Source organism: Pinus tabuliformis, chromosome 3_1 (assembly GCF_031772625.1).
Source record: "Pinus tabuliformis cultivar Carrire ecotype Pingquan chromosome 3_1, CPIR1, whole genome shotgun sequence".
Lineage (NCBI taxonomy): Eukaryota > Viridiplantae > Streptophyta > Pinopsida > Pinales > Pinaceae > Pinus > Pinus tabuliformis.
This window is the reverse complement of record NC_142301.1, coordinates 272,565,114-272,573,148: the sequence shown is the minus strand read 5'-3', so window position 1 is coordinate 272,573,148 and position 8,035 is coordinate 272,565,114.

Here is an 8,035-nt window from a genome sequence, read left to right as displayed (position 1 = left end):
CCTACATGTCAAGTCATCCCTGCCCCAATGGACATGTCTATTCACACCCCTCTAAATTGTATAAATAAAGGGAAGATGGAGCTCCTTTGGACACACACACTTGATAGATTGTGGTCTGAAATATCACAGAGAGGGCAAAGAATAGAAGTGGAGGTCGGAATCTGAAATAAAGGATGTTTTCTTGAGATAGAGTTTGTGGAAGATATGCCTTGATACATCTCTTGTTTATGAACCTGCTTGAAAGAAGGAAGGTCTGACTTGGCATCTAGAGGTGGAAGTTTTTGTGGTTATGGGTCTTGGTTATCTCATTTGATCTGAATCTATAAGAAGAGTTTTTTATGGGTTTTCCCCTAGCTTGGAGCCTATATCTTGTGTCATTTTGTTTTTGTGATCTTCATTTTAATATTATGGTAATTGTTTGAAGAAAGAATCAATATAAAGATTAATTAAAGAAGCTAATAGATTTTACAAGCAATTACTATTGTAAGGAAAATATAAATTAAAATACTGACCTCTCGATTTTCCAATAGGGACTTCATAAGTCTTGGGATAATTTCTAGGATGTAGTTACTGGAAAAGAGAATCTTCCCAACTGGGAAAGGTTGTGGGGAGACTATGTCCAAGAATAAATATGGAGGGGGGCGAGAGATGGAGTTTCAACAAAGATAGAGGATGGGGAGAACTTTGCCTTGGCAGGAAAAGGTAGCAAAGCCAAGGGCAAGAATGGCCAAGGAAAGGTCGAGTCCAATCAGAAGGGCGAGAAGAAGAAGAAAGATCTGAGCAAGGTCAAATGCTTCCATTGGCACTAGTTCGAGCACTATTCCATTGAGTGTCCTAATTAGAAGAATGTGTCCAACAAGGACTATGTGGCCGCATTTGTTGAGGTAAATGTGTTTTATTCTCAGTTCGAGAAAGACTTCTCACTTATAACTTGCATGGAAATCTTAGTAGGTAGTAGCGTATGGTACATTGATTCTGGAGCATCCTTCCACATGATTGGGAACAAGGAGTATTTCAACCAACTGAAGGAGAAGCACATGCAATTTCACATTGAGTTAGGAGATGATGGCAAGTATTTGTTTAGGGGAGTAGGTACTGTCAGTTTTGAGAGGGAGTCTGGTAGCTCTCTCCATCTTAGGGATGTCCTCTATGTTCCAGGCCTTAAGAAGAACCTTGTTTCTGTTACTACCCTAGAGGACAAAGGTTTTGATCTCATTTTTAGCAGAGGTAAGGCTTACCTCAAGCTCTTATATTATGGATCCATGAAGTAGATTTGGTGTGAGGATGAAGAATATTTACAGGTTGCAAGTTGAGACATGTGCAACCTTGAGCAACAAGACAAGAAGTGCGCAGAGTAGAGATGTGGGGGAGCTTTGACACATACGCATGGGGCATTTGCATCATGGGGCACTGAAGATCCTTCAATAGATAGCTAGATAGCTATAGGACTACCACAGTGCAGATTTGACCAGCATTATGTCTTCAAGGGGTGTGTTACCCACCATTTTTTGGGTAATATCCAAATGGCCATCGGCCAACAGCTAGCAGCCCCTTGTAGTCACCAGCTAGCTCATTGTGTCATTTCTTCGCTTCCTAAGCCAACCATGTGCTCCCTCGCCCATCTGCCATGATCGTATGTTTGAAGGTGGGCCTCCCAGACCTAAAGGTATGCCTTGTCATTTGGAAATTGAGTATTGTAGTTTGCTTATCATGGACACTTCTGGGCTTGGACTAATTGGGGGATTCGACGGAAAGAATTGGCTAGGTCTATGCTCTTGTCCCCTAGACCCCTTTTAGGTATTAACCCACGATTCTAGTCCTGTGGGATCTCTTTTACTAACCATTTGGCTCTAGGGATGGTATTTCACGACAAAACCCTGATTTTGGTTGCGTGGTCACACTCCCTTATCCGCTTATATTACCCTCTTTCCATTCATTATTACCCTATTCATCATTTCTCCCACCAGGGTCCACATTTCTCCATTAGGTCCACATAGGGTTAGCATGCCCCTTCCCCTTGCCCACACCTTGGGTCATGGCCTATAAGGAAGCCCGAAGGTTGATGCAATTGAAAAGAAAGTTAAAAGCATATATGGCCACATTCAACAGGAAAATGTACCACAAAATGCAAAAGATGGTCAGGACAAACACATATAGCATGTGGACAAAAGCCATTACATGAGTTTTACCCCATCATCGTGGCCATCACCCTGGTTCCTACAGGTTCTATGAGCCTCCTTCATCATATAGGAACCCATGATTGTCCCAACCCCTAGTGGGCAATGAACTGCCCCACCTTAAAAGGGGGTATTCATTGCTATATCTTATACATCATGCTCTTACCCCTTGAGCCCCAAGTACTTAATAAAAGAAGATCATAAAAAGGTAAAAGGCATAAAGGGAAGGGTGGAAACATCAAGGTCAAGGCACCTCATGTACCACGATTTCTCCCTCCTACACATTATAAACCCAAGCTCGGGCTTCCCTCTTATTAGATACTCTTGTACACCAGCATGTGACCGAGGGCTGCCCCTTCTCATTCCCTGCTTCATTCACCTATATGTCACATGCCACCACCTTTTGAAGGATGTACCTTGACTATATTATCCCCTTTAGAAGTAGAAACCACCTAATAGGATGATTGGTTAACCCCATTTGGAGTTTAGGAGACATTGGCACTTCTCGAAGCCCATTATGTAAGGTCAGGCCATTATGAAGTCCCACATGTGGTCCATGATTAGGTAAGCTCATTTACTTGATTTCTCTAATGACTTGTTGTACTAGAAGGCTAGGGGACACATTGGATCTTATGCAGGATTGCAGATGGTTTCCATCTTGGGTTTGGACTCCCTATACGAGGTCCTAATCATCCATAGGGCTACATTGGCACATGTAGGGTGAGTGTTGAGAGCCATGGGCCTCCACAGTAGCAGATTTCACTCCATGGATCCCCATCGCCATTCAAAGTTTGCTCGTGGTTCACTTATTGGATAAAGAGGATGCACCTAATCCATCATGCCCAATTGGCCTCAAAACTAGACCATACATTTGGCAGATGATCCATGACTTGCATGATGATGTGGCATCCTACACCATCATCCAAGCCCTTGTAGGCGATCTACAGGCATCTTCGATTTGTTTGGAGACCCATGAGGACAATTGTGTGCCCCCACATATCATTTGGAGCACCACGGGTTATTACAAGGGGCCAACCCCTTGTCCACTACTTTTGAGGGTCCTATTCTTCATTATGGCACCCATGGATCTCACTAGGCCTCTTAGAGGGCCCTATTTTACCTCTTGAGAGGCTTAATTTTTCATTTATGAACTAGTTTGGCAGGCTTGTCACCAAAAGTTGAATTATTAGAACATTATTTTATTTTTGGGGCTTATGTAGGCCAAGGAGGCTAATTTGAACTCCTAAGTTGTGTATAAATACAAGTGAGATGAGCTCATTTTCTCATCATGACTTTGGTTTGGACCTCTTATCTCTCTTGAGATTTTCGCACTTTTTCTAGAGGATGAATTGCAGCTTTATGGATGAATTTTGATGTGTGGATATTGGTCTATCTTTTCTTGGAGCTTCTCTCTTCTCAATTGTGAATGGTTGGATATGCTCTGTTACATGTAAGTACATGTCTTTTAATGTTATTCATGTTTACTTTGTCATATACGGTGGAATGGTATTTTCACTGTTATAGGGGTAATTGTTGCATGCATTTACTGCTTAAACTTGTAGAATTTGTCTCTATTATAACGTCTCTTAATGTATGGGCCATGTAATATGAGAAAAATCTCCTAGGCATAATTCTATCAAAGAATTTGAACTTGATAAGTCATTCCTTTTGCACAATCGAAGTATAAAAGCTGCAAGGTTGCTTCTTCTTAACCTAGAAGGCTAGCAAAGTGATATTGAGGCCTCCTTGACCAAGAACCAAGAAATCCTACTCATATTCATCATACACTCCATTCTCCAAAAGATTAAGGCACTGGTATACCAAGGGTGGTCACTAAAACTCGTATTATTTCACCTCCATCCAGGTTTAGCCAAGTTAGGGTACCTAGGGCATCAATTTCCTGACAAGCTATCCATCCAAAAAATTGGATCTCATAGGGTCTCCTACGTTGGTATTTCCTTAATCTCTCCTCCAATTTTCAAGGCAATTTGGCGGTGGAGTTGGGAGAAAAGCCAAGCCTTAGCTTCAGGATCAAAACATGTCCTGCCATCCCCAAGGCTAGTACCTCATACAGTCAAAACAACATTTTCAAGTGAAAATACTTTCTTTGATCCTTTCCCCACCTTGTCTAGGGTAAGAATATCATTGGTTGCTAGATTCTTTCCTCGTACCCTAGACTAGGTCCACTTGGCCCCTTGTGGTCCTGCTCCTTTGAAAGACCGTTCTTCAAGAAACATCTGAGATACTAATTCTAACAAAGATTTTAGGGATTGGGGAATTCCTTCACAAGTTTTATCCCATAAACATAACCCTCTAATCCTCTTTTCCTTTCCCTATAATACATAGTACCTTGCTTAGAAAGCAAGCAAGCTCCATCCTTCAAAATCTTTTGGGAAAGGGTTTAGTTAGGTCACTCATATCCATTGACTTATCCTTTATTTGTGACCCCATACATATCGGGTTTCCTCCCATCGGTGAAATTTCATAAATAGAAGGGAGTCTTAGTTGTGGTGACAATGGGCTAAGTCTCCATTTGTCGCCCTTGGCCATGCATTTGCCCTCTAGGGATCCCCCTTTGTTCCTCTGCTAGTTTGAGTGGTAACATTTTGGCACCGTTTTCGGGGACACGAAACATGTGTTTTGTTCCCCATACATATCATTCCTGGAGACTCCATTGGAAGAACGAAGCCCTAGTTCTTCATTGAACTTTAAAGTCGATGCTTGTAGGGTGAAGCAAGCATTTTTCTAGGCATCTTTAATTTCACCTTGAAGACTCCTACATATATTTCATGGATACCTCAAATAGGTTGTCATTCTTTCGTAAATTTCCGCTTTGGACATTGCTAGCATCCCTGGACATCCTAATCATGTCGCGAGAAGGATGGTACGTGGGGTGCTTGTGTTTGATGGTGATCCACTCTTAGCAATTGACCACTTAGAAATATTTAATGCACATGCTTCAAGACAGAAGGTTGTCCACCAAGATGTCCTCATGTTATTGTTCATGGGGTCGCTTGGTGGTCATAACTCATGGTTTCATGATCACAAACCTAGAAGCATTTCATCTATTGAAGAGTTCATTGAGGGATTTCTTAGATATTTTTCAAGTACAACCTGCATTAAGTATCCAAGAGGAAGATTTCATCGAGCATCATCAAGACATTGAGAATCTAGGTAATGAGCAAGAAGACAAGTCCTCCTTGGGTCCACATGATGAAAATGATGATTTTGAGGACACATGTGCTGGGAAGGATGAATTTATGGAAAGTGAAATTTAGAGCAACCCTACCTTTCTCAAAGATATTACTCCCAATGAATCCTCTTTTCAAAACCTTGAGAGAGTTGATCCCATTAGCCCTTTAAAAGATGAAATTGAAGATTATTTCCACATTGAAAAGGAGAAATGGGAAATTTTTGGTCCTCAATTTGATTGTGCTCCCATTTATGACACCGACAAGGATGATGAGGATGATATTTGTCTTCCCTTCCCCTCGGGCACTATTTATGATGACATACCCATTGATACCCTTGGGAAGGAGAATCTTCATAAAGAGGGGTAGTTGGAAGTGATCAACTTTCCTTTTAAGAGAGACCCAATATTTGATACTAAGGGAATTGATAAGGCTCCCACTTCTCCTGATATGATTCTATGTTCAAATCACTTGAGCCTTTAGATTATGACTTCGGGGAAGCACAACTCATTGAATGCAATATTTCTTTCTCCCTTTTCCTATTGGTCATCATCTTGAGTCTTCGTCAAGTGATTCCCTCGCCCCTGGTCATATAATTTCAAGTAGTTGCGAGCACTTTCCCCCGCTCGAGTACAGTGTCAGGGAAAAGCCCTTCATTGATTATACTTTTCCTCCTTGGACACACCCTCAAGGTTTTGATCACTCCATAACCTCCCCTCTCTAGTGTAATCATCATATGCAACCTAATTGTGTTTCTCCATCTTGTCGGCCTCCCTCTCAAACTAATCATAACTCAATGAAGGCCATAAGCCATGACATAAATAATAAGGACAATGATATGCCAGAGGTTGCCATCCATCAAAAGTTTATGAGCTTGGTTGTTGACAACTCTATATTTTGGTTGCAAAAGAAGATCTCATGGACTAGATTACATCCTTTTCTCACCTCTTCTCACATAATCATCAATGTGTGGACATCATATTTTCCCACCTCCCCACCACAACATCCTCCATGTGTTTGGATTTGCATTCGCTTTGGGATTTTCTACATGAGTAGTCATACTGGGAGGCACATGTATATTGATACGATGATGTGTTGGTTGCACTAGATTTATGATTACACTCACCATTAGCGTTATCACATGCATGTTAAGGTAGAATGCATTGCATGTTTATTTTTGCATTAGAACTAACATCATATGATATTTCTCATGATAGATAGATGCATATTTGCACGTTTTAATTTTTGTTGATTTTATGGCCTAACATATTAGCATGTGCGATCATGAGACGTCGTGAAAGCATGATGCTTCGTGTTTTTCCACCTATTATATGTGCAGGTGACAGCTCTACGGTAACCAAGAGATTGTCGGAGTTATTGGGACCTCTCGATCGAGTAGCTTCGCCCACATCTTCGAGAGGTCATGTCACAGTTAAAGCCAGATGTTATCCACCATTTTGTGGGTAATATACCTAGGAGAAAAAAATTCTCCAAAATGGTCCTCAGCCGAGAGCAGGCAGCTAGTAGCCCCTTGTAGCCACCAGCTAGCTCATTGTGCCATTTCTCCACCGCCTGAGCCAGCCATGTGGTCCCTAGCCCATCTACCATGATCATATGTTTGAAGGTGGGCCTCCCGAACCTAAAGGTAAGCCTTGTCATTTGGAAATTGAGTATCGTATTTTTCTTATCATGGACACTTCTGGGCATGGATTAATGGGGGGATTCGACAAAAATAATGGGCTAGGTCTGTCCTCTTGTCCCCTAGACCCCTTTTAGGTATTAAGCTGGGATTCTAGTCCTGTGGGATCTCTTTTATGGATCATTTGGCTCTAGGGATGGTATTTCATGGGAAACCTTGATTTTGGTTGCATGGTCCCACTCCCTTATCCACTTATGTTACCCTCTTTCCATTCATTATTACCTCGTTCATCATTTCTCCCACCTAGGTCCACATTCCTCCACTGGGTCCACATAGGGTTAGTATGCCCCTTCCCCTTGCCCACACCTTGGGTCATGGCCTAGAATGGATCCCGAAGGTTGATGCAGCTGAAAATAAAGATAAAAGCATATATGACCACATTCAACAGGAAAATGTACTACAAAATGCAAAATATGGCTAGGACAAACACATTTAGCACGTGGGAAAAATCCAATACACGAGTTCTACCCCATCATCATGGCCATCACGTTGGTTCTTATAGGTTATATGAGCCTCCTTCATCATATAGGAACCCATGATTGTCCCAACCCCTGGTTGGCAATGAACCACCCCACCTTAAAAGGGCGTATTCACTGCTATACCTTATACATCATGCTCTTACCCCTTGAGCCCCAAGGAGTTAATCAAAGAAAATCATAAAAAGGAAAAAAGCATAAAGGGAAGGGTGGAAAAATCAAGGTCGGGGAACCTCATGTACCATGATTGCTCCCTCCTACACATTATAAACCCAAGCATGGGCTTCCCTCTTAGTAGCTACCCTTGTACCCCAGCATGTGACCTAGGGCTGCCCCTTTTCATTGCCTACTTCATTCACCTATCTGTCACATGTCAGCACCTTTTGAAGGATGTACCTTAACTATATTATCCCCTTAAGAAGTAGAAACCACCTAATAAGATTATTGGTTAACCCCATTTGGAGTTTAGGAGACATTGGCACATCCCGAAAG